At 42.1% G+C, this 27362-nt stretch overlaps 1 long non-coding RNA gene across 1 annotated transcript in view; it reads right to left on the reverse strand.

Annotated features, from left to right (window-relative positions):
- Positions 1-6711: 6711 nt before the first annotated feature.
- LOC113884582 overlaps positions 6712-27362 on the reverse strand; it is a 39569-nt gene continuing 18918 nt past the window's right edge. The window contains exons 2-4 of the long non-coding RNA XR_003508922.1: positions 8912-9008; positions 8020-8129; positions 6712-7011 (exon numbers count right to left, since the gene is read on the reverse strand). This is a non-coding gene — a long non-coding RNA (uncharacterized LOC113884582). The remainder of the gene's footprint in view (positions 7012-8019; positions 8130-8911; positions 9009-27362) is intronic.

Below are 27362 nucleotides of genomic sequence, written 5' to 3' on the forward strand. Positions count from 1 at the left end.
TGTAAGATTCTGGATTCTTTGTAACTTTCCCATAGGTCCTTGTAGTGAATAAGAATAAACTCATGAAATTAAAAAACTAGAAGGCTCACTGTTCTTGTCTTTTGGAGTAGAAAGAAAAGGAGAAATTGCATTAATCTTACCCAGATGGGTAGCCGGACTTCCTGGGAAAAATAGTCATGGGATATACTAGTATATATGGTAGTTATATAACTACCATATATACTAGTATCATAGCAAACACTTTCTTCCAACAACACAAGAGAAGACTACACATGGACATCACCAGATGGTCAAAACTGAAATCAGATTCATTATATTCTTTGCAGCCAAAGATGGAGAAGCTCTATACAGTCAGCAAAAACAAAACTGGGAGCTGACTGTGGCTAAGATCATGAACTCCTTATTGCCAAATTCAGACTTAAATTGAAGAAAGTAGGGAAAACCACTAGACCATTCAGGTATGACCTCAGTCAAATCCCTTATGATTATACAGTGGAAGTGAGAAATAGATTTAAGGGCCTAGATCTGATAGATAGAGTGCCTGATGAACTATGGATGGAGGTTTGTGACATTGTACAGAGACAGGGATCAAGACCATCCCCATGGAAAAGAAATGCAAAAAGCAAAATGGCTGACTGGGGAGGCCTTACAAATAGCTGTGAAAAGAAGAGAAGCAAAAAGCAAAAGAGAAAAGGAAAGATATAAGCATCTGAATGCAGAGTTCCAAAGAATAGCAAGAAGAGATAAGAAAGCCTTCCTCAGTGATCAATGCAAAGAAATAGAGGAAAACAACAGAATGGGAGAGACTAGAGATCTCTTCAAGAAAATTAGAGATGCCAAGGGAACATTTCATGCAAAGATGGGCTCGATAAAGGACAGAAATGGTATGGACCTAACAGAAGCAGAAGATATTAAGAAGAGGTGGCAAGAATACATAGAAGAACTGTACAAAAAAGATCTTCACAACCAAGATAATCATGTTGGTATGATCACTCATCTAGAGCCAGATATCCTGGAATGTGAAGTCAAGTGGGCCTTAGAAAGCATCATTATGAACAAAGCTAGTGCAGGTGATGGAATTCCAGTTGAGCTATTTCAAGTTCTGAAAGATGCTTCTGTGAAAGTGCTGCACTCAATATGCCAGCAAGTTTGGAAAACTCAGCAGTGGCCATAGGACTGGAAAAGGTCAGTTTTCATTCCAATCCCAAAGAAAGGCAATGCCAAAGAATGCTCAAATTACCACACAATTGCACTCATCTCACACACTAGTAAGTAATGCTCAAAATTCCCCAAGCCAACCTTCAGCAATACATGAACCGTGAACTTCCAGATGTTCAAGATGGTTTTAGAAAAGGCAGAGAAACCAGAGACCAAATTGCCAATATCCGCTGGATCATCAGAAAAGCAAGAGAGTTCCAGAAAAACATCTATTTCTGCTTTATTGACTATGCCAAAGCCTTTTACTGTGTGGATCACAATAAACTGTGGAAAATTCTGAAAGAGATGGGAATACCAGACCACCTGATCTGCCTCTTGAGAAACCTATATGCAGGTCAGGAAGCAACAGTTAGAACTGGACATGGAACAACAGACTGGTTCCAAATAGGAAAAGGAGTACATCAAGGCTGTATATTTTCACCCTGCTCATTTAACTTCTATGTGGAGTACATCATGAGAAACGCTGGACTGGAAGAAACACAAGCTGGAATCAAGATTTCCAGGAGAAATATCAATAACCTCAGATATGCAGATGACACCACCCTTATGGCAGAAAGTGAAGAGGAACTAAAAAGCCTCTTGATGAAGGTGAAAGAGGAGAGTGAAAAAGTTGGCTTAAAGCTCAACATTCAGTAAACTAAGATCATGGCATCTAGTCCCATCACTTCATGGGAAATAGATGGGGAAATAGTGGAAACAGTGTCAGACTTTATTTTTGGCGCTCCAAAATCACTGCAGATGGTGACTGCAGCCATCAAATTAAAAGACGCTTACTCCTTGGAAGGAAACTTATGACCAACCTAGTAGCATATTCAAAAGCAGAGACATTACTTTGCCAACAAAGGTCCATCTAGTCAAGGCTATGGTTTTTCCAGTAGTCATATGTGGATGTGAGAGTTGGACTGTGAAGAAAGCTGAGTGCCAAAGAATTGATGCTTTTGAACTGTGGTGTTGGAGAAGACTCTAGAGAATCCCTTGGACTGCAAGGAGATCCAACCAGTCCATTCTGAAGGAAATCAGCCCTGGGTGTTCTTTGGAAGGAATGATGCTAAAGCTGAAACTCCGGTACTTTGGCCACCTCATGCGAAGAGTTGACTCATTGGAAAAGACTCTGATGCTGGGAGAGATTGGGGGCAGGAGGAGAAGGGGACGACAGAGGATGAGATGGCTGGATGGCATCACTGACTCGATGGACATGAGTCTGAGTGAACTCCTGGAGTTGGTGATGGACAGGGAGGCCTTGCATGCTGTGATTCATGGGGTCACAATGAGTCGGACACGACTGAGCAACTGATCTGATCTGATCTGATCTGATATATATATAATAGTAATCAGAGACAACTCCTCAGCACAAGAAAAGCAGGTTGGATGGCTGCACCATGGGGCTATTAAAGGAAGGAATACATCAGCCCGTCCACCATCCTGAGAAAAAACCCTGAGGATTCTAGAAAGTCTCTTGTGACTCTCTATATTGACCCATATAATAACTCATTTCTATTTAAAGTAACACTTCCTCCTTCAGTGTCCGTTTTCTTTCTCAAATTATTTTAAAAATACCCCAGGCTTACTCTGCTCAATGTTGTGGCAACCTGGATGGTAGCGGAGTTTGGAGGAGAACGGATACATGTACATGTATGGCTGAGCCCCTTCCCTGTTCACCTGAAACTATCACAACATTGTTAATCGGCTATATCCTAATACCTGAGTAGGAAATGACACCCCACTCTAATATCCTTGCCTAGAAAATTCCATGGGCAGAGGAGCTTGTGGGCTACAGTCCATGGGGCTGCAGAGTCAGACACAACTGAGCAACTGAGCAGACATACCCTAAAACAAAATAAAAACCTTTTTAAAAAAATATCTGAAGCTTGGCTGGGATTCTCCTTGGTCTTAAACTTTAATCACTTGAGTCCCAATTTTTCTTAGTATCCCTCTTCAGAGACTGAAAAGTTGTAATCTTACATGCAGATCCTGCTTCCCTTGTCTCCCTGGTTCTGCCATTCCCTGATCTGTTTAAGCAGCGTTTGCCCAAGAATAAAACTATGTTTATTATTTGGCTTTCAAGCTGTGGTACTCCTAATGATTCCTGGTACTGTTTCAGCTGCAGCAGCATAAAATCAAGCATTTTCAGAAAGTCAGCTATAATGAATCTGAAATCTATTCATTTCCCTTTTATGTGGCTGGTCATTTTGAATATGATAACCAGTGAACCTCTGCATTCCTCCAACTCTAAAATTTTATGATTATATAGATTATGGCTATAATCTTGTCTGTGTGTAATTAGCTTTGGGAGAATTTTTTTAATGTAGAGTTTTCTGTTCTTCAATTTTATTAGTAGAACTTCAAGTATCATTTTTGGGATGTCTAGTATTAGTGATAGTTTGCACTATTTTTTCCTAATTTTTCCACTTTCATATTTGTCCATTTAAATGCTTATTTAACACTTTGTAACATACAAATTTTTGCAAGATTTTTATTCTGTTTTGAACTCCTTACTTCACTTGTGATGAACAGCTGAAATGCACCAATGCCTTCTGTGCCATGACTTCCCCAATGCATCTTTTGCTAGCTCCATCAGAGGAGAAAGATTATATTCTGAAAATCTTGTGTTCTTCTGTCTATGGCCATACCACCCTGAACGTGCCTGATCTTATCTGAAAATCTTGTGTTCTTCCGACCACTGGGAGAACCCCAAATCTACTTTTCACCATTCAAAAAAGAGTGTATTTACCCCCACTCTATATTTGGTGTCTCTAAACAGCTCCCTTACTATGATATAACTAGCCATCAATATTTTGGATTCAATCTTTTAGCAGCCTTTGATAGACAATTCTTATTTAATTTATTTAACCTGGTTATTTATCACATGATGAGTACATCATGTGAAATGCTGGGCTGGATGAAACACAAACTGGAACCAAGATTGCCAGGAGAAATATCAATAACCTCAGATGTGCAGATGACACCATACTTATGGCAGAAAGCAAAGAACTAAAGAGCCTCTTGATGAAAGTGAAAGAGGAGAGTGTGGCTTAAAACTCAACATTCAAAAAATTAAGATCATGGCATCCTGTCCCATTATTTCGTGGCAAGTAGATGGGGAAACAGTAACAGACTTTATTTTTCTGGGCTCCAAAATCACTGCAGATGTTGACGCAGCTATGAAATGAAAAGACGCTTACTCCTTGGAAGAAAAGTTATGACCAATCTAGACAGCATATTAAAAAGCAGGGACATTACTTTGCCAACAAAGGTCTGTATAGTAAAAGCAATGGTTTTTCCAGTAGTCATATATAGATGTTGAGAAGGCAATGGCACCCCACTCCAGTACTCTTGGCTGGAAAATCCCATGGATGGAGGAGACTGGTAGGCTGCAGTCCATGGGGTTGCTAAGAGTCGGACACGACTGAGCAACCTCACTTTGACTTTTGACTTTCATGCACTGGAGAAGGAAATGGCAACCCACTATAGTGTTCTTGCCTGGAGAATCCCAGGGATGGCAGAGCCTGGTGGGCTGCCATCTATGGGGTCGCACAGAGTCGGACATGACTGAAGTGACTTAGCAGCAGCAGCAGCAGCATATATAGATGTGAGAGTTGGACTATAAAGAAAGTGAGCACCAAAGAATTGATGCTTTTGAACTGTGGTGTTGGAGAAGACTCTTGAGAGTCCCTTGGACTGCAAGGAGACCAAACCAGTCAATCCTAAAGGAAATCAGTCCTGAATATTCATTGGAAGGACTGATGCTGAAGCTGAAACTCCAATACTTTGGCCACCTGATGTGAAGAACTGACTCATTGGAAAAGACCCTGATGCTGGAAAAGATTGAAGGCAGGAGGAGAAGGGGATGACAGAGGATAAGATGGTCGGATGGCATCACCAACTCAATGGACATGAGTTTGAGCAAAGCTCCAGGTGTTGGTGATGGACAGGGAAGCTTGGCATGTGCTGCAGTACTTGGGGTCACAGAGTCAGACACGACTGAGCGACTGAACTGAACTGATAGACAATTCTATTTAAGCCTTTAATAAAACAAAAATCTATATAAAATAAGTTATCCGGACATGGAGAATTGGGTAAATTTTTTTCAATAAATATTTAATGATCACCTAGTAGACCCTTAGTTCCATTTCCCACCAAACAAGGCTCTTAAGTGAAGTTCTTCTCCACCCGTAGATACTGACTCCCCTCCACCTTGACATCCTAACTCACTCTCAGAACTCTCATTTTAACTCCCTCCTGTTCCTCCCCATTTTTTTTTAACTCTCAACCATAGAATCCCAACAACAGTCAGACAAGCCCTCATCTAACCTGGATAGCCTTGCCTACTCTTAACGCTATAATTGTTTTCACTGAACACATCTCTCCTCATTAGAAATTAAGCTCCATGAGGGTGTTATGTTTTTAATCCATTTTTTTTTCACTGTTCTATATCCCAGCATTCAAAACAGCATCTGGAATTTTGATTTGAAAAATTAGATGAAGGACTTCCCTAGGGGTCCAGTGGTTGTAATTCTGTGCTTCCTCTGTAGGAGGACATGTGTTATAAACCTTAGTTAGAGAACTAAGATCCCACATGCCACATGACGTGGCCAAACAAGAAAATAAATTGAATGGAATTACTAGTTGGTATTTAAAAACAAGTGCACCTCATTGACCAAAAGGTATATCCCCAGAAAATTTAGTAAAAAAATGACTTAAAGAATATCGAATGCTAGTTTCACACTGTCTCATGTTGCTGTTATGAATTTGAGATTGATCTTGAATTGCAAGGTTTCATTTTCACTTTAGGTTATGCTGCTTTATAGTTTCTCTAACAAGTTGCTAATGGTCTGGAAGCAAACATTCATATTTAGAGGAAAAAAAAGTATAAAAGAACTTAGTGGTTTATTCACTATAGGAAAAGTGGAGAATTATCACCTAATATAATTGTTTGGTAACTACCTGATATTTTAAGCTTTCCAATGTCTGGTTAAACTTATGAGAAGTTAAAATGATCATAACAAAGGAAGTCAACACTCCCATTCAAAGCACAAATTAACAAAATTGATATATGGGCAAAATACATAGAAAAAAATCATCTTTTTGCTTTTTTCAAAGCTACATATAAATATTAAAAACCAGATTTGCATTATACATGTAAATTGTAAAAATGGAGACACATATTCCATGTTAAAAAGAGCATTAAGCCCGTGTTTTAAAATTCCTGGCTACCAACCACAAAGCTGCAGTAGATTCAGAAGAAACACAGTCTATAAGAAGCTATGACAAGGTAAAAAAAGTTATTGTCTAATTCAGGTCATGAGCCACAGGAGGACTTAGCAGTGTGTCCGTTGTCTGGTTGTTTAGCTTTATTGTGCTACAAACTGTGAGGAGCTGAGGCAACCATGATGCTTAAGAGAACCTAGAAGACCACACTGGAAACCCTTGTCTTATTAGCACAAGTTCATGTGCCCAATGTACAGTAAGTCCAAAAAAACCTAAACTTTGGGGTTTAGAGAAGAGAAAGGTTTATTTCAGGCCCGTGCAAGGAGACGGGTGGCTCAACCACTAAAAAGCCACAAGCTCCCCTAAGCATTTTGGTAAAGCATATTTAAAACCCAGGTGACGGAGGGAGGTTGCAGGGTATGTGATCAGCTCAACCACAATTCTCTGACTGGCTGAAGGTGAGGTAACAGGATGGTGTCACAGGGGCTAACATTATCAGTCTGAAGTACTAGGAGGCCTGGGCCTGTGTGCTCCTGGTCATCAAGTGGTTAACATCTTCCATTTGTTGGGGTATGGGAGTCACATCTGTAAAACAATTCAAGAAATGTGCATCAAATAAAGTTATCTAGGTACTTCAGAGAAGAGCTAAAGCAGAGGCTGTGGGGGAAGGCCTGTCCTGGGAAGGCCCCATAGGGTCCTGCTCAGTTACAGTCTCAACAACAAGTCTAACTTGTTCCGGCTGTGTCAACTTGGACAAGGTTCTTCACTTCCTTGAATCCCAATTTCCTCATCTAAAAAGTGGGGACAATTAATATCTCCTCACAGAGTTGTGAAGTTTCTTTGGTTTGACCAAAATGTTGCATGTATTTGGTTCATTATCATCAGCTAGACAAAAATACCTAACATGCCCACAAGCCAAGTTCCTGCTTCTTGCCCCTCCTCAGACTCATCCTATGCCAGTTTTCTCATCTTAATCAATGTCACATTGGTTCTTATAAAAAAAAAAAAAAAAAAAAACTTTGGAATCACCATTTGACATCTTTCTTTTTTCCAGCCCATCAGGAAATCCATCAATTTAACCTTTAAATATATATCCAGCATCCTACCACTTCTCATCACCACCACTACAACTGCTCCATATCACATTTCTTTTTTACATTGGGACTGTTGCAGTAGTCTCTTCACTGGTCTCTCTCTGCCTCAATTTTGCAACCTATACTTCTTAATTTAGCCAGAAAGGGCCTTTTAAAGAATGTTAAGTCACGGTGCTTATCTGCTCAGAACTGTCCAATGGCTCTGATTTCACTCAGAGTAGAATCCAGAGCCTGAACCCTACAAGGGCCTGAAGGATCTGATCCCCTGTCATATTTCTCTGGCTCAAATTCTTCTCTTCCCCCCCCCCTTAGTTTGTGCATTGGGTTAAAAAAAAAAAATTTTTTTTTAAACTTGTTTGGCTGCATCAGATCCTAGTTGTAGCATGTGAGATCAATTCCCTGAATAGGGATCAAACCTGGGCCCCCTACATTGGAAGCACAAAGTCTTAGCCACTGGACCACCCTTGCTCAACTTCCTGCCTCTTTTCTCCTCACTCACTTGGCAACAGTCACACTTGGGCCTCTTCATTGTTCCACAAAACCACCAATCAAATTCTCACTTCAGGATGTTTTGCACAGTGTTTCTCACTGCCTGGAATCCTCATCCCCCTGTTAGAAAACAGAATGCAGTAGAGTAAAAATGAAATTTAATCGACTTTATTCAATGGTTCATGAATCATGCAGCATCCCATCTAGAAAACAGAAAGGTACTCCAAGGAGTTGTACAAAATGGAAGGTTTCTACAGACAGAAAAAAGAGAGGATAAGGAAATTATTGGCAAAAAAAAAAAAAAAAAAACTGCTCAGATCAGGTCATCCTCTTTTGCAGGGAGGGAAAGTCAGTAGTTTTTTTATGCAGATTACTTCATGTTGGCTTACAGAAAAATGCACAACATGAGAGTTGTGAGTTTCAGTTTTATTCAAGATCTTACTGAGGATGATAACCAAAAGCTAGGGAGACAGTATCTCAGTGGCTGTGAAGAAATTGCTCCCAAAAGGTAGGAGAGGAGACAGTATATACATGTATATACGATTTTTGACTAGGCTTCCCAGGTGCCTTAAGTGGTAAAGAATCTGCCTGCCAATGGAGGAGACATGAGTTAGATTTCCGGGTTAGGAAGACCCCGGAAGTGGACATGGCAACTCACTCCAGTATTCTTGCCTGGGAAATCCCATGGACAGAGGAGTCTGATGGGCTACAGTCCATAGGGTTACAAAAGAGTGGGACACAACTTAGTGCACACGCGCACACACACACACACATGATTTTTGACTAGAGAATATGTGTCAGGCATCTTGGTAACAGACAAAATCTAGGCACAAAGACAAGCTATCCAAAGTTAACAATTCTAATAATTTTTCTATGTATGTGTCAATGAAAATTCAATTTACCATCAGGTTCAGAAGAAAAGAGGGAATCTTATTCGAGCCAAACTGAGGATCATAGCCTGGAAGACAGATGCTCAGAAGTTCTGAGGAACTGTTTCACCTGTTAGAAGTCAAAGGCATGGTCATATACATTTTTGTGCACCAAAATGACATTCAGATATTTTACATAATATATACAGTCCAGGTAAGTGCATACAGAGCAAGCAGTAAGTCACTTCAACCCCCTACAGAGTTGGGAAATAATGTTATTCTTTTAAGTGCTTACATCGCTAGCATCAGAGAGGGGAAAAATGATCTTTGCTGTTGAGCAGGCACTCTCATCTTGGAAGAGCTCTGATTAACATGTAAGGCAGATGCTCAGTGCACTTTAGAGAGGAAGGGAGAAGACACAAACACACAGAGAGAGAATTTTATGTTTGAATTTTCTTGCCCTGTCTTAAAACACAGATTTTATTTCATCATACTGGTAAGTGCAAGAATCTGGGTTCATTAAAATTCTTTCTGCAATATACATCTATCTAAGGAGGCTGCTTGTCCAAAACACAGAGGACCTCATCCTGTTATTGTCTTAATTTCCTCTCAAAGGAAATTAATTTCCTTTGAGAGGAAATTAAATCACTGCACTGTTGGTCAGTGACTTAACAGGGTTACAACTAAATCCATGTAGAATTGGTGGTAAGCAACATTCTTAGCTAGTCTTTGTTCATACTAGTACTGATCAGGAAATTTCAGATTGTATTTAAAAGCAGCATTCCTGGTAGAGATTGAAGCTGCAATTAAGTCTTGGTTTGCTGTCATGAGAACAGAGGACTTCATTTGAGGTCTGCTGTTTCTTTAACACCCCAGATAGCATTATTAACATCACGTTACATGAAGCTCCATCTCCTTCCTGCCACTCCTTCTCCCTGTAGGTTTTTCTCCCTACACTGCTTTACTTTTCTTCATAATATGTATAATTACCTGATGTCATGTTATATATTTAGATATTCAGCTCTTCATTGTCTGCCACTCAACTTAAAAATGTAAGCAAGCAACGTGAGGTCATGAAATGTGCTAAATTCCCTCTTGTTCACCTAGCATCCCGAACATTACAAAGAATGTCTCAAGCAGTCAATAACATATTTGTTGAATAAAATTATTGAATGAAATGTTAGATTTTTTCCCTTGATCAGTCATAAATAATAGTTGAAGGTTGAAAATAAAGGCTTTCACTTTGTGGATTGTGAAATAAGATAGAGCCACTTGTGTCAAGGGACTTTAAAGTGTAGCCAGGAGGTCATTAAGGTGGTGAACGTAATGCACATTCTCAGCAGGTAGGAGGAACTATAAACTTTTGAACTGAGCCAAACCACAAATATTCCAAGGACTCTGCAAGAACACCTGCAACTTGTCATACAAATAGGTGCCCAATATGCTACTGGAGATCAGTGGAGAAATAACTCCGGAAAGAATGAAGGGATGGAGCCAAAGCAAAAAGAATACCCAGCTATGGATGTAACTGGTGATAGAAGCAAGGTCCGATGATGTAAAGAGCAATATTGCATAGGAACCTGGAATGTCAGGTCCATGAATCAAGGCAAATTGCAAGTGGTCAAACAAGAGATGGCAAGAGTGAATGTCAACATTCTAGGAATCAGCGAACTGAAATCGACTGGAATGGGTGAATTTAACTCAGATGACCATTATATCTACTACTGCGGGCAGGAATCCCTCAGAAGAAATGGAGTGGCCATCATGGTCAACAAAAGAGTCCGAAATGCAGTACTTAGATGCAATCTCAAAAACGACAGAATGATCTCTGTTCCTTTCCAAGGCAAACCATTCAATATCACACTAATCCAAGTCTATACCCCAACCAGTAACACTGAAGAAGCTGAAGTTGAACGGTTCTATGAAGACCTACAAGACTTTTTAGAACTAACACCCAAAAAAGATGTCCTTTTCATTATGGGGGACTGGAATGCAAAAGTAGGAAGTCAAGAAACACCTGGAGTAACAGGCAAATTTGGCCTTGGAATACGGAATGAAGCAGGGCAAAGACTAATAAAGTTTTGCCAAGAAAATGCACTGGTCATAACAAACACCCTCTTCCAACAACACAAGAGAAGACGCTATACGTGGACATCACCAGATGGTCAACACCAAAATCAGATTGATTATATTCTTTGCAGCCAAAGATGGAGAACCTCTATACAGTCAGCAAAAACAAGACCAGGAGCTGACTGTGGCTCAGACCATGAACTCCTTATTGCCAAATTGAGACTTAAATTGAAGAAAGTAGGGAAAACCACTAGACCATTCAGGTATGACCTAAATCAAATCCCTTATGATTATACAGTGGAAGTGAGAAATAGATTTAAAGGACTAGATCTGATAGACAGAGTGCCTGATGAACTATGGAATGAGGTTCGTGACATTGTACAGGAGACAGGGATCAAGACCATCCCCATGGAAAAGAAATGCAAAAAAGCAAAATGGCTGTCTGGAGAGGCCTTACAAATAGCTGCGAAAAGAAGAGAAGTGAAAAGCAAAAGAGAAAAGGAAAGATATAAACATCTGAATGCAGAGTTCCAAAGAATAGCAAGAAGAGATAAGAAAGCCTTCCTCAGTGATCAATGCAAAGAAATAGAGGAAAACAATAGAATGGGAAAGACTAGGGATCTCTTCAAGAAAATCAGAGATACCAAAGGAACATTTCGTGCAAAGATGGGCCCAATAAAGGACAGAAATGTATGGACCTAACAGAAGCAGAAGATATTAAGAAGAGGTGGCAAGAATACACAGAAGAACTGTACAAAAAAGATCTTCATGACCCAGATAATCACGATGGTGTGATCACTCACCTAGAGCCAGACATCCTGGAATGTGAAGTCAGGTGGGCCTTAGAAAACATCACTACGAACAAAGCTAGTGGAGGTGATGGAATTCCAGTTGAGCTATTCCAAATCCTGAAAGATGATGCTGTGAAAGTGCTGCATTCAATATGCCAGCAAATTTGGAAAACTCAGCAGTGGCCACAGGACTGGAAAAGGTCAGTTTTCATTCCAATCCCAAAGAAAGGCAATGCCAAAGAATGCTCAACCTACCACACAATTGCACTCATCTCACGTGTTAGTAAAGTAATGCTCAAAATTCTCCAAGCCGGGCTTCAGCAATATGTGAATTGTGAACTTCCTGATGTTCAAGCTGGTTTTAGAAAAGGCAGAGAAACCAGAGATCAAATTGCCAGCATCTGCTGGATCATGGAAAAAGCAAGAGAGTTCCAAAAAAACATCTATTTCTGCTTTATTGACTATGCCAAAGCCTTTGACTGTGTGGATCACAATAAACTGTGGAAAATTCTGAAAGAGATGGGAATACCAGACCACCTGATCTGCCTCTTGAGAAATTTGTATGCAGGTCAGGAAGCAACAGTTAGAACTGGACATGGAACAACAGACTGGTTCCAAATAGGAAAAGGAGTATGTCAAGGCTGTATATTGTCACCCTGCTTATTTAACTTATATGCAGAGTACATCATGAGAAACGCTGGGCTCGAAGAAACACAAGCTGGAATCAAGATTTCCAGGAGAAATATCAATAACCTCAGATATGCAGATGACACCACCCTTATGGCAGAAAGTGAAGAGGAACTCAAAAGCCTCTTGATAAAAGTGAAAGTGCAGAGTGAAAAAGTTGGCTTAATGCTCAACGTTCAGAAAACGAAGATCATGGCACCCGGTCCCATCACTTCATGGGAAATAGATGGGGAAACAGTGGAAACAGTGTCAGACTTTATTTTTCTGGGCTCCAAAATCACTGCAGATGGTGATTGCAGCCATCAAATCAAAAGACACTGACTCCTTGGAAGGAAAGTTATGACCAACCTAGATAGCATATTCAAAAGCAGAGACATTACTTTGCCAACAAAGGTTCATCTAGTCAAGGCTATGGTTTTTCCAGTGGTCATGTATGGTTGTGAGAGTTGGACTGTGAAGAAGGCTGAGTGCCAAAGAATTGATGCTTTTGAACTGTGGTGTTGGAGAAGACTCTTGAGAGTCCCTTGGACTGCAAGGAGATCCAACCAGTCCATTCTGAAGGAGATCAGCCCTGGGATTTCTTTGGAAGGAATGATGCTAAAGCTGAAACTCCAGTCTTTGGCCACCTCATGCGAAGAGTTGACTCATTGGAAATGACTCTGATGCTGGGAGGGATTGGGGGCAAGAAGAGAAGGGGACAACAGAGGATGAGATGGCTGGATGGCATCACTGACTCGATGGACGTGAGTCTAAGTGAACTCCCGGAGATGGTGATGGACAGGGAGGCCTGGTGTGCTGCGATTCATGGGGTCACAAAGAATCGGACACGACTGAGCGACTGATCTGATCTGATCTGAGTGATAATCTTGGCAATCAATCAAATTTAGACAAGACTAACTTTTGCCTCCACCTCTTGTAAGGCAAACTGTCCTTCTCTGCCTTCAAAAACCTCTGGCTTTTATTCCTTAGCAGGACACTGGTTGGGTTGCTATCTGAATCTATGTGTTCTGAATTGCAATTCTTTGTTCCCAAATAAATGTTCTCTGCTTGATTATTACCTCCCATCTTTATTTAGGTTCACAACTTTAATTAAGTATGAAAAATTAACAAACAGATGCTTCAATTAAATATAGTCAGGAAACCAGAAGGGGAAGCTCTCAAGCCCCACAATGATAACAAGAGTCCAGCAGGAAGAGGAAAGATGCCTCTTCTTTCCTGTCAAGGACTCAGCCAATGAAAAGCCATTGACTCTTTGTTTACTTTGACTCTCCCAACTTTCTGTTCCCTCTATAAAAGTATTCTCTTTCCCTACCTGCTCATGAATTACAGACTCCAAACTGAAATTCTCTGCTGATCTCAAATAAACCCATTTCACCAGAGAAATATCTGGCAGTCTACTCTTTCACATGCATGCACACTTAGTTGTGTCCAATTCTTTGCAGCCCCATGAACTGTAGCCTGCCAAGCTCGTCTGTCCATGGGATTTCCAGGTAAGAATATTGCCATTTCCTTCACCAAGGGATCTTCCTGACCCAGGGATTGAATCCATATTACCTGCATTGGCAAGTAGTTTATTTACCACTGAGCCACCTGTGATTCCCTCTGACTCTAACTCCAGGTAATCAGTATCAGAACTGAACTGAATTATGGGCCACCTTGCTGGTAACAGAGCTGGAGGTATTGGAAAGACATCATGTATTTGATCAATATGAGAGAAAAACCACACAGATGCATTGTAATATAATGTATTATTGAATACAAGAAATGCATGATCATGAGGGTAAGTGCTTACATAAATCTGAGGGATTTAGGTATAGTTTCCAGACCTAGCCAATGGTTCTTGGAAGATATCTATATCCTAATCCCAAGAATGTGTGATTATGTTAGGTTACATCGCAAAGAGGAATTAAAGTTGCAGATAAAATTAAAGTTTCTAATCAGTTTAGTTCAGTTCAGGCTCCTCTATCCAGGCAAGAGTACTGGTGTGGGTTGCCATACCCTCTCCAGGGGATCTTCCCGACCCAGGGATCTAACCTAAAGCTTCTTATGTCTCCTGCATTGGCAAGTGGATTCTTTACCACTAGCGCCACCTGGGAAACCCTCAAAAGTCTAAAAGGTGTCATCTGATGGATGCTGTGGTAGATCTACTTTAGAGAATGAGTTAATAACATCTCATATTAAAGTCTCATTTCAGCCAAGCCTTTAGAAAACGTATGGCTGTAGAACATCTAGATCTGCTTATTATATCCTTCAAAGCATGATTTTTGCTTTATTGTGCTTCTCTTAAAAAGAAAGTGAAGTTGCTCAGTACTGTTCGACTCTTTGCGACCCTATGGACTGTAGCCTACCAGGCTCCTCTCTCCATGGGATTCTCCAGGTAAGAATACTGGACTGGGTTGCTGTTTCCTTCTCTGGGGGATCTTCCCAACCCAGGGATCAAACCCGGGTCTCCCACATTGCAGGCAGAGGCTTTAACCTCTGAGCCAGCAGGGAAGCCCAAAATGGTTAATGAGAGCTGAAGATTAACAGTGGAAAGTGAACAGGATAATTGAAAGTTAACCAGACATCATTGTGGTTTTCTTCCTTTGTTCTGAATGCTTCAGAAGAGAAAAGCTGGATTTTCCGAATAACCAATATTTGAGACATGTTTTTCTTTAATTTTTTTCTCAGGTCTAGTTTCAAAGCATACTGAAATAGTACAAAAAAGATCAATAAATGCTGCACAACATCCAAACTGTAAAAAATTCAACAACAGGAAGATAGTGGACAATAAAGAAGGCTTCTCAACAAGAAAAAAGTGTCAGTAATTTCCCCTAAGATGTCCTTGTCCAGAAGAAACATTCTCAGAGGGATGGGTGTGAATGTGCAGTGAGTTTGGGCATCCCAGGTGGGGCTAGTGGTAAAGAACCCTCCTGCCAAAGCTGGAGATGTAGGAGATGTAGGTTCCATTCCTGGATCAGAAAGATTCGCTGGAGGAGGGCATGGCAACCCACTCCAGTATTCTTGCCTGGAGAATTCCATGGACGGAGCAGCCTGACAGGCTACAGTCCCCGGAGTCACAAAGAGTCGGACACGATTGAAGCAATGCAGGCTGCACGCATACATGAGGTGAGCTTGGGAAGAACTTCATTTGGCATGCTGTCCTTTGAGAAGGTACTGGAAGAGAAATCCAAGTGTGTGTATGTGTGTGTGTGTGCATGCAAGCATACACCCAGTATGGCAATGCTTCCTTCAGAGCTTTCATTTCATCCAGCACTAGAATTCTCATTAGTGAAAAAGCCTATAAATGTACTGAGTTTGAGAAAAAGTGTCACCGCATTCCACCTTGGTAAGTAGGAGAGACCTGTACTGTAAAAACAGAGACAGTTTTCGTCTGAATCTCAGATCTCATTGTGTATCAGAGAACAACTTTTTTTTTTTTTTTTTGGCAATGTTTCAGGGAGAAGGCAACCTGGCAGAAACACTAAAAAAAAGGTACTGAAGAGAGAAAACACTTTCTTAGGCCACTGAGAAGGATAATTGCAAATTCTCTGCTGATGTCAGCTAGTTTACCAAAAAAAAAAAAGGAGTAGGGGGCAGTTTGACCCAGGACTCTAGGTGTTGGTTCTGTTTGAGCTATAGAAATTGGTCAACCATGGAAATCCTTCTGTCAGTACCTCCTCCCCACACACCCTTACCACTGTTACTCACTCAGCTTCCACTACTTGGCCAAAACACCAGCCTTGTCACTTTTTCAGAGTTACACTCTCCTTTCCTTCTTGTCTTTCTTTTGGCCATGCCCATAGCTTGTGGGACGAGGGATCAATCCTCTACAGTGGAAGCATGGAGCCTTAACCACCAGACCACCAGGAAAGTCCCACGCTCTCCTTTACTTGTTCTCATACCTGCATGGACTATATTTGTGACTGTAGTACCATGACTGCCACTTGCTTAAACCTCCAGTTCTTTCACCAAACTCTTTTGATCAGATGGGCTTCCCTGGTGAATCAGATGGTAAAGAATCTATCTGCAATGCAGGAGACCTGGATTCCACCCCTGGGTAGGGAGAATCCCTTGGAGAAGGGAATGGCTACCCACTGCAGTATTCTTGCCTGGAGAATTCCATGGACAGAAGAGCCTGGTGGGCTACAGTCTATGGGGTGACAATCGGACACAACTAAGTGACTAACATGTTTGATCAGCTTCTTCGTTCTCTTGTCTTGGATTCAGGAGCTAGAATTTAGATTCTTTATCACTATGTATAATGCTCCTCTCTATACATTTCATTTTCACTTGAAAATTAAAGCATTGGATTAGTTAAAGTTGAAGTCACCTCCCACTCTTTTGTAACTGGGGTTAAGCCTTGCTGACTCCTTCCTACTGAGAATTCCCTGAGGTTACACACTATCTTCCCAGGTGACTCATAAATCTAATTGAATAAAGGGTTCCTGGGAAAAGACACTCTACAGTAGAAGGGAAAGCAAGATCAATTTTACTACAAATGGGAGATGGTGAGATGGTGCTTCTTGAATTGTTGTTGTTCAGTCTCTCAGTCATGTCTGACTCTTTGGGACCCCATGGACTGCAAATGGCAGGCCTCCCTGTCCTTCACCATCTCCCAAAGCTTGCTCAAACTCGTATCCATTGAGTTAATGATGCTATCTAATCATCTTATCCTCTGCTGCTCCTTTCTCCTCTTGCCTTCAATCTTTCCCAGCATCAGGGTCTTTTTCCAGTGAGTCAGCTCTTCACATCAAGTGGCCAAATTATCGGAGCTTCAGCTTCAGCATCAGTCCTTCCAATGAACATTGAGGGTTGATTTCCTTTAGGATTGACTGGTTTCATCACTGTGCTTTTGAAAGGTTGCTGCTGACCCATAAAAAGATGCCGGGATTCTTGGCCTCCAGAAGAGAAGAATTCAATCCGTGGTCAGAGATAAGGCTTGATCACTCAGAGCTTTTGTGCAATAGAGTTTTGTTAAAGTATAAAAGGGACAGAGAAAGCTTCTGACATAGACATCAGAAGGGGGCAGAAAGAGTACCCCCTTGCTAGTGTTAGCAACGGAGTTATATACCTTTTTTTTTTTTTTAACTTTACAATATTGTATTAGTTTTGCCAAATATTGAAATGAATCTGCCACAGGTATACCCACGTTCCCCATCCTGAACCCTCCTCCCTCCTCCCTCCCCTACCCTCCCTCTGGGTCGTCCCAGTGCACCAGCCCCAAGCATCCAGTACCGTGCATCAAACCTGGACTGGCGACTCATTTCATACATGATATTATACATGTTTCAATGCTATTCTCCCAAATCTCCCCACCCTCTCCCTCTCCTACAGAGTCCATAAGACTGATCTATACATCGGTGTCTCTTTTGCTGTCTCGTACACAGGGTTATTGTTACCATCTTTCTAAATTCCATATATATGCATTAGGTCCTTTACATAGAAAACCCTAAAGACTCCACCAGAAAATTACTAGAACTAATCAATGATTATAGTAAAGTTGCAGGATATAAAATCAACACACAGAAATCCCTTGCATTCCTATACACTAATGATGAGAAAACTGAAAGAGAAATTAAGGAAACAATTCCATTCACCATTGCAACGGAAAGAATAAAATACTTAGGAATATATCTACCTAAAGAAACTAAAGACCTATATATATACCTTTTAATTAGTGATTACAATGAATCAAAAGAATGTCTCGTTTCTGAAAATTTTACCAGACCTACTTCCACAATTTACATTTTAGGATAACAAGATTAGAATTTAACAATAGAAAAATCCTCCAGAGCCACTCCCATAATATACATTCTAAGATATCAGGATTAGTCAGAAAGTTTTCAGGAGAAACTATCCTCCAGCCGGATACATTGTTGTTGTATATAATCCTTAGTACAGAACTTAAACTGAGTTGTGTAATTGACTGAGACTAAGAAATGCAGAGGGGGGAAAAAAAAAAAAACCTTTGTCCTTTTCTCCTCCTTGAGAATTCCAGACCCTCAATCTCCACTTCGAGAGCCCCAGACCCCTTTATCCGCCCTGGGTACCCTGAATTTCTTATCAATCTGCCTAGGAATTGACTCTCTCACTTTCCAAGGGACTCTCAAGTCTCTTCTCCAGCACTACAGGTCAAAAGCATCAATTCTTTGGCACTCAGCCTTCTTTGTGGTCCAGTTCTCATATCCATACATGACTACTGGAAAAACCATAGCTTTGACTAGATGGACCTTTGTTGGCAAAGTAATGTCTCTGCTTTTTAATATGCTGTCTAGACTTGTCATAGCTTTCATTCCAAGGAGCAATCATCTTTTAATTTCATAGCTGCAGTCACCATCTGCAGTGACTTTGGAGTCCAAGAAAAAAAAAATCTGTCACTGTTTCCATTGTTTCCCCATCTAGTTTTGATGAAGTGATGGAACCAAGTGCCATGATCTTACTTTTTTGAATGTTGAGTTTTAAGCCAGCTTTTTCCCTCTCATCTTGCACCTTCTTCAAGAGGGTCTCTAGTTCCTCTTCATTTTCTGCCATCTGCATAGCTGAGATAGCTGATATATCTGAGGTTATTGAAATTTCTTCTGGCAATCTTGATTCCAGCTAGTGCTTCATCATTTTGCATGAGGTACTCTACATATAAGTTAAATAATCACTAAGCTTAAAATAATGAGGCTATGCTGGATTATCCAGGTGGCCCAGTGTAATCACAGGAATGCTTAAGAGGAAGAGGAAGGCAGGAAACGGACAGGCGGCAGCACAAGGACACAGCCGCCACTGCAGGCTCCAGAGCTGGAAGGAGAGGCCGCAAGCCAAGGCACAAGACGGCCTCTAGATGCTGCAAAGGGAATCCACCCTCTAGCAGGAACACGACCCTGCTGACACCTTCCTGGAGTCTACCCAGTGAAACTCGTTTCAGACTTCTAACCTCTCAATCTATACGTTGATACAATGGGGTATTTTGAGCCACTCAATCTGTGCCTACCTTCAACACTGCCTGCCTCATTTTGTCTATTCCTGTAACTTATAGCCCCTTGAAAATCATGCACCCAACTCAAGCCTCATAGTTTGGTAGTGCATTAAAATAGACCTTCAACACCTTCACCTTTGTTGCTTTTCAGTCGCTCAGTGGTGTCCAGCTCTTTGCAACCTCTTGGACTGCAGCATGCCACACTTCCTGGTCCTTCACCGTCTCCTGGAGTTTGCTCAAACTCATGCCCATTGAGTTGGTGATACCATCCAACCATCTCATCCTCTGTCATCCCTTTCTACTCCTGCCTTCAATCTTTCCCAGCATCAGGGTCTTTTCTGATTAGTCGGCTGTTCACATCAGGTGGCCATAGTATTGAAGCTTCTGCTTCAGCATCAATCCTTCCAGTGAATATTCAGGGTTGATTTCCTTTAGAATGGACTGGTTTGATCTCCCTGCTGTCCAAGGGACTCTCAAGAGTCTTCTCCAATACCACAGTTCAAAGGCATCAATTCTACAGCCCTCAGCCTTTTTTATTGTCTAGCTCTCACATCTGTACATGACTACTGAAAAAGCCTAGCTTTGACTATATGGACCTTTATAGGAAAAGTCCTGAACCACTTACACTGCCCCTTTTCCCACTGCAAAACTCCAACTTTCTCTAGATCTGCACTATTCAATATGGTAGATTATCTCCAGGTGACTACTGGGATGTGAAATATGACCAGTTGAACTGAGATGTGTTGTAAGTATAAAATACATATGAGACTTCAAAAATTTAAATATACAAAATAAGATAAAAATCTCCCTCCAATTTTTAAAATATTGATTGCACAATGAAAGTTTCATATTTTGGATACATTGAGTTAAATATGTTAAAATTAATTGTATCTGGTTCTTTTTACCTTTTAAACATGACTATTAGAAACTGTTCAATTCCATGTGTGGCTTCCTCTTCATTTTCATTAGACAGTGCTGTTCTGGACACATTCTAACTTGTAAATTTGCGATTAATTGCACTGTGTGAATCCTCACTTCCCCCTCAGACCTGATGTAATAATGCATTTCTTCCTTCTTTGACTGCTGTTGTCTATTATGGGCCTGATTTTTTGGCTTGGTTGGCCCTCCCATAAACCATGCAATGATGGGCACAGAAAACCTAACTATAGGCAAGAATCCTGCTTCAAGGCCATTGTTCTCAGCTTACTCAGATTTGCTTACTCGTAGTACGGTCTCACAATTCGGGCAACCCTGTTCTACCAGTTTCACTTGGTATTGAGACAGTCAATTCCTAGGCAGGTTGATAAGAAGTCCAGGGGTCCCCAAGGAGGGAGGGACAATAAAAAAGGCTGAGGGCTGTAGAATTGATGGCCTTCAAACTGTAGTGTTGGAGAAGACTCTTGAGAGTGCCTTGGACAGCATGGAGATCAAACCAGTCAATCCTAAAGGAAATCAACCCTGAATATTCATTGGAAGGACTGATGCTGAAGCTGAAGCTCTGATCCTTTGGTCACCTGGTGTGAACAGCCGACTAATCAGAAAAGACCCTGATGCTGGGAAAGATTGAAGGCAGGAGTAGAAAGGGATGACAGAGGATGAGATGGTTGGATGGTATCACCAACTCAATGGGCATGAGTTTGAGCAAACTCCAGGAGACGGTGAAGGACCAGGAAGTGTGGCATGCTGCAGTCCAAGAGGTTGCAAAGAGCTGGACACCACTGAGCGACTGAAAAGCAACAAAGGTGAAGGTGTTGAAGGTCTATTTTAATGCACTACCAAACTATGAGGCTTGAGTTGGGTGCATGATTTTCAAGGGGCTATAAGTTACAGGAATAGACAAAATGAGGCAGGCAGTGTTGAAGGTAGGCACAGATTGAGTGGCTCAAAATACCCCATTGTATCAACGTATAGATTGAGAGATTAGAAGTCTGAAACGAGTTTCACTGGGTAGACTCCAGGAAGGTGTCAGCAGGGTCGTGTTCCTGCTAGAGGGTGGATTCCCTTTGCAGCATCTAGAGGCCGTCTTGTGCCTTGGCTTGCGGCCTCTCCTTCCAGCTCTGGAGCCTGCAGTGGCGGCTGTGTCCTTGTGCTGCCGCCTGTCCGTTTCCTGCCTTCCTCTTCCTCTTAAGCATTCCTGTGATTACACTGGGCCACCTGGATAATCCAGCATCAGTTCAGTTCAGTTCAGTCGCTCAGTCGTGTCCGACTTTTTGCGACCCCATGAATCGCAGTACGCCAAGCCTCCCTGTCCATCACCAACTCCCGGAGTTCACTCAGACTCATGTCCATCGAGTCAGTGATGCCATCCAGCCATCTCATCCTCCGTCGTCCCCTTCTCCTCCTGCCCCCAATCCCTCCCAGCATCAGAGTCTTTTCCAATGAGTCAACTCTTTGCATGAGGTGGCCGAAGTACTGGAGTTTCAGCTTTAGCATCATTCCTTCCAAAGAACACCCAAGACTGATCTCCTTCAGAATGGACTGGTTGGATCTCCTTGCAGTCCAAGGGACTCTCAAGAGTCTTCTCCAACACCACAGTTCAAAAGCATCAATTCTTCGGCGCTCAGCCTTCTTCACAGTCCAACTCTCACATCCATACATGACCTCAGGAAAAATCATAGCCTTGACTAGATAGACCTTTGTTGGCAAAGTAATGTCTCTGCTTTTGAATATGCTATCTAGGTTGGTCATAACTTTCCTTCCAAGGAGTCAGTGTCTTTTAATTTCATGGCTGCAGTCACCATCTGCAGTGATTTTGGAGCCCAGAAAAATAAAGTCTGACACTATTTCCACTGTTTCCCCATCTATTTCCCATGAAGTGATGGGACCGGGTGCCATGATCTTCGTTTTCTGAACGTTGAGCATTAAGCCAACTTTTTTCACTCTCCACTTCCACTTTTATCAAGAGGCTTTTTAGTTCCTCTTCACTTTCTGCCATAAGTGGTATCATCTGCATATCTGAGGTTATTGATATTTCTCCTGGCAATCTTGATTCCAGCTTGTGCTTCTTCCAGCCCAGCATTTCTCATGATGTACTCTGCATATAAGTTAAATAAGCAGGGTGACAATATACAGCCTTGACGCACTCCTTTTCCTATTTGGAACCAGTCTGTTGTTCCATGTCCAGTTCTAACTGTTGCTTCCTGACCTGCATACAGATTTCTCAAGAGGCAGGTCAGGTGGTCTGGTATTCCCATCTCTTTCAGAATTTTCCACAGTTTCTTGTGATCCACACAGTCAAAGGATTTGGCATAGTCAATAAAGCATAAATAGATGTTTTTCTGGAACCCTCTTGCTTTTTCCATGATCCAGCATAGCCTCATTATTTTAAGTTTAGTGATTATTTAACTTATATGTAGAGTACATCATGCAAAATGATGAAGCACAAGCTAGAATCAAGATTTCCAGAATAAATTTCAGTAACCTCAGATATATCAGCTATCTCAGCTATGCAGATGGCAGAAAGCAAGGAAGAACTAAAGAGCCTCTTAATGAAGGTGCAAGAGGAGAGTGAAAAAGCTGGCTTAAAACTCAACATTCAAAAAACTAAGATCATGGCATCTGGTCCCATCATTTCATCGAAAATAGATAGGGAAACAATGGAAACAATGACAGATTTTTTTTCTTGGGCTCCAAAATCATTGCAGATGGTGACTACAGCCATGAAATTAAAAGATGCTTGCTCTTTGGAAGAAACACTATGACAAACCTAGGCAGCATATTAAAAAGTAGAGACAGTGCTTCGTCAACAAAGGTCCATCTAGTCAAGGCTATGGTTTTTCCAGTAGTCATGTATGGATATGAGAGTTGGACCATAAAGAAGGCTGTGTGCCAAAGAATTGATGCTTTTGACCTGTAGTGCTGGAGAAGAGTCTTGAGAGTCCCTTGGACAGCAAGGAGATCAAACCAGTCAATCCTAAAGGAAATCGACCCTGAATATTCATTGGAAGGACTGATGCTGAAACTCCAATACTTTGGCCACTTGATGTGAAGACCTGAATCACTGGAAAAAGACCCTGATGCCAGGAAAGATTGAGGACAGGAGAAGGGGGCAACACAGGATGAGATGGTTGGATGGCATCACCGACTCAATGTACATAAGTTTGAGCAAGCTCCGGGAGATGGTGAAGGACAGGGAAGCTTGCCATATTGCAGTCCATGGGGTCCCAAAAAGTCAGACATGACTGAGAGACTGAACAACAATCAAGAAGCACCATCTCCCATTTGTAGTAAAATTGTTCTTACTTTCCCTTCTACTGTAGAGTGTCTTTTCCCAGGAACCCTTTATTCAATTAGATTTATGAGTCACCTGGGAAGATAGTATGTAACCTCAGGCAGTTCCCAGTAGGAGGGAGTCAGCAAGTTACAAAAGAGTGAGAGGTGACTTCAACTTTAATCCAATCCTTTTATTTTTAAATGAAAATGAAAGGCATAGAGGGGAACATTATACATAGTGATAAAGAATCTAAATTCTAGCTCCTGAATCCAAGACAAGAGAACAAAGAAGCTGATCAAAAGTGTTAGTTGCTAAATTGTGTCCGACTGTTTGTGATAGCACGGACTGTAGCCCACCAGGGTCCTCTGTCCATGGAATTCTCCAGGCAAGAATACTGGAGCAGGTAGCCAGTCCCTTCTCCAAGGGATCCTCCCTACCCAGTGATGGAATCCAGGTCTCCTGCACTGCAGATGGATTCTCTACCATCTGACTCACCAGAGAAGCCCAGCTGATCAAAAGTTAAAGTCTCTCAGTCGTGTCCGACTCTTTGCGACCCCATGGACTATACAGTCCATGGAATTCTCCAGGTCAGAATACTGGAATGGGTATCCTTTCCCTTTCCCAGGGGTTCTTCCCAACCCAGGGATGGAACCCAGGTCTCCCACATTGCAGGAAGATTCTTTACCAGCTGAGCCACAAAGGAAGCCCAAGAATACTGGAGCATAAAGAGATGGGTAAAAGAACTAGAGGTTGAAGCAAGTGGAGGTCATGGTACTGCAATCACAAATATAGTCCACACAGATATGAGAACACAGAAAGGAGAGCATGGGATTTTCCTGGTGGTCCAGTGGTTAAGACTCCATGCTTCCACTTCAGGGGATCGATCCCTGGTCCCACATGCTATGGGCATCGCCAAAAGAAACAGAGGAGGGTGTAACTGAAAAAGTGACAGGCCTGATGTTGGGGCAAGTAATGGAAGCTGAGTAACAGTGGTGAGGGTATGTGGACAGGAGATACTGACTGAGGGATCTCCATAGCTGACCAATTTCTTCAGCCCAAATAGAACCTAGAGTCCTGGTTCAAAATGACCCCACCCTGGTTTTTTTTTTTTTTTTTTTTTTTTTTGGTAAACTAACTGACATCAGCAGACAATTTGCAATTATCCTTCTCAATGGCCTAAGAAAGTATTTTCTCTCTTCAGTACTTTTTTCAGTATTTCTCCCAGGTTGTCTTCTCCCTGAAAGATGGCGGCGGGGGCGGGGCGGGGGGGGGTGGGGGGGCGGGCGGAGGGGTGCGGGGAGATGTTCTCTGATACACAATGAGATCTGAGACTCAAATGAAAACTGTTTCTGTTTTTATAGTACAGGCAGGTCTCTGCAGTACTCACTGAGGGTGTGATGTAGTGAAACATTTTCTCAAACTCAGTACACTTATAGGCTTTTTCACTAATGAGAACTCTAGTGCAGGATGAAATGAAAGCTCTGAAGGAAGCACTGCCACACTGGGAGCACATACACCCACACACACCTACATATATATGGGATTTCTCCTCGAGTACATTCTCTAAGGACAGCATGCCAACTGAAGCTCTTCTCAAACTCACCACATGCATGAGTGCATGCTAAGTCACTTCAGTTGTGACCCCATGGACTGTAGCTTGTCAGACTCTTCTGTCCATGGGATTCTCCAGGCAATACTGGAGTGAGTTGCCATGCCCTCCTCCGGGGGATCTTTCTGACCCAGGGATTCAAACTCCCATCTCTTACATCTCCTGCTTTGGCAGGAGGGTTCTTTACCACTAGAGCCCAAAGTTAAGTGAGTGAAAGTCGCTCAGTCGTTCCCAACTCTTTGCAACCCCATGGACTGTAGCCCACCAGGCTCCTCTGTCCATGGAATTCTCCAGGCCAGAATACTAGAGTAGGTTGTCAGGCCCTCCTCCAGGGAATCTTCTCTACCCAGGGATCAAACCCAGGTCTCCCGAATTGCGGTTGGATTCTTTACCATCTGAGCCACCAGGGAAGTCCTGGGAAGCCCAAACTCACTGCATATTCACACCTATTCCCCTGAGAATGTTTCTTCAGGACAAAAATAAATTAGGAAATTACTGACACGTTTTTGTTGGTGAGAAGACTTCTTTATTGTTCACTATCTTCCTGTTGCTTAATTTTTTCCAGTTTGGATGCTGTGCATCATTTATTGACTTTTCTCATACTGTTTCAGTACACTTGGATATCCTGGAAATATTCTACAACTATAAGCCTGAGGAAAAAAATAAAAAATAACATGCCTCAAATATTGGTTATTAGGAGAATGCAATATTTCTCTTCTGAAGAATTCAGAACAAAGTAAGAAAACCAAAATGATGTCTGGTCAACTTTCTTTATATATATATATATATATATATATATATATATATATATATATATACATACACACACACACACAAGAACGTTTTATTTTAATTATAGTAATTCCCCAAGTGAGTGAACTTTTTGGAATCAAATAGTTACATGTCATCTGGAAGATCAAGTTGCAATTACCTACAGACTGTCCAACATCAACCTTATCAAGCACCTTTAAATGACAGTAAACTGTGTATCAAGTTAAAAAGAGTAATACAGGAGGGCGGTCCTAAGATGGCAGAGGAATAGGACGGGAGACCACTTTCTCCCCTACAAATTCATCACAAGAACATTTAAACGCTGTGTAAATTCCACAAAACAACTTCTGAATGCCGGCAGAGGACATCAGGCACCCAGAAAAGCAGCCTATTGTCTTTGAAAGGAGGTAGGAAAAAATATAAAAGACAAAAAAAGAGACAAAAGAGGTAGGGACGGAGCTCTGTCCTGGGAAGGGAGTCTTAAAAAGAGAGAAGTTTCCAAACACCAGGAAGCACTCTCACTGCCGAGTCTGTGGTGAGCCTTGGAAGCACAGAGGGCAGCATAACAGGGAGGAAAAATAAATAAATAATTAAACCCCACAGATTACAAGCCCAATGGTAACTCCCCCAGCGGAGAAGCAGCACAGACGCCTGCTCCTGCCACTAGCAAGCGGGGTCTGGGAAGGGAGGTGCGGGCTGCATTGCTTAAAGAATCTGGCCTGAATGCCCCGAGCGCAATCTGAGTGAACTAACTTTGGCTAGCAAACCAGACTGTGGGATAACTACCATGCAAAAAGCCAGCCCTAACCTAAGACACCGCCAGGCCTGCGCACAGAACAAAGGACTGAACAGAGCTAGCCAGCTGCAGACCATCCCCCTCCGGTAACAGGCAGCCAGAGCTGGAAGGGTGCGATTGCAGCCCCAGAGAGACATTATCTACAAAACTGTAAGCAGGCTTCTTTGCTAACTAAGACTTCTTGGGGTTCTGGTCAGTCAACATCCACCTGAGAAAGTGCGCCGGTTGTACACCCAGAAAACTGAGTGGCAGGAACGGGGGAGGCGATAAGTCACAGTGACCACGCTCACCAAACACCCCATCACCTGAGCTGCTCAGACCTGGGAAGGGCACAAAACGCAGGCCCAACTGAGTCTGCACCTCTGAGGACTACCCGAGTACCTGAACCTGAGCGGCTTAGACCTGGGAGATGCATGCAGCCCAGGGCCGGCCTCAGAGCAACCTAGAGAAGCAGTGGAGCAACCGAGAGCCTGAGCAGTGTGGGTAGGGAGGGTACACGCGCCGTGAGCGGGGCAGGCCCAGTGTGGCTGAGGCACTACGGGCACACGCCAGTGTTATTTGTTTGCAGCATCCCTCCCTCCCCACAGCGCGACTGAACAAG

Source organism: Bos indicus x Bos taurus, chromosome 3, assembly GCF_003369695.1.
Source record: "Bos indicus x Bos taurus breed Angus x Brahman F1 hybrid chromosome 3, Bos_hybrid_MaternalHap_v2.0, whole genome shotgun sequence".
Taxonomy (NCBI): domain Eukaryota; kingdom Metazoa; phylum Chordata; class Mammalia; order Artiodactyla; family Bovidae; genus Bos; species Bos indicus x Bos taurus.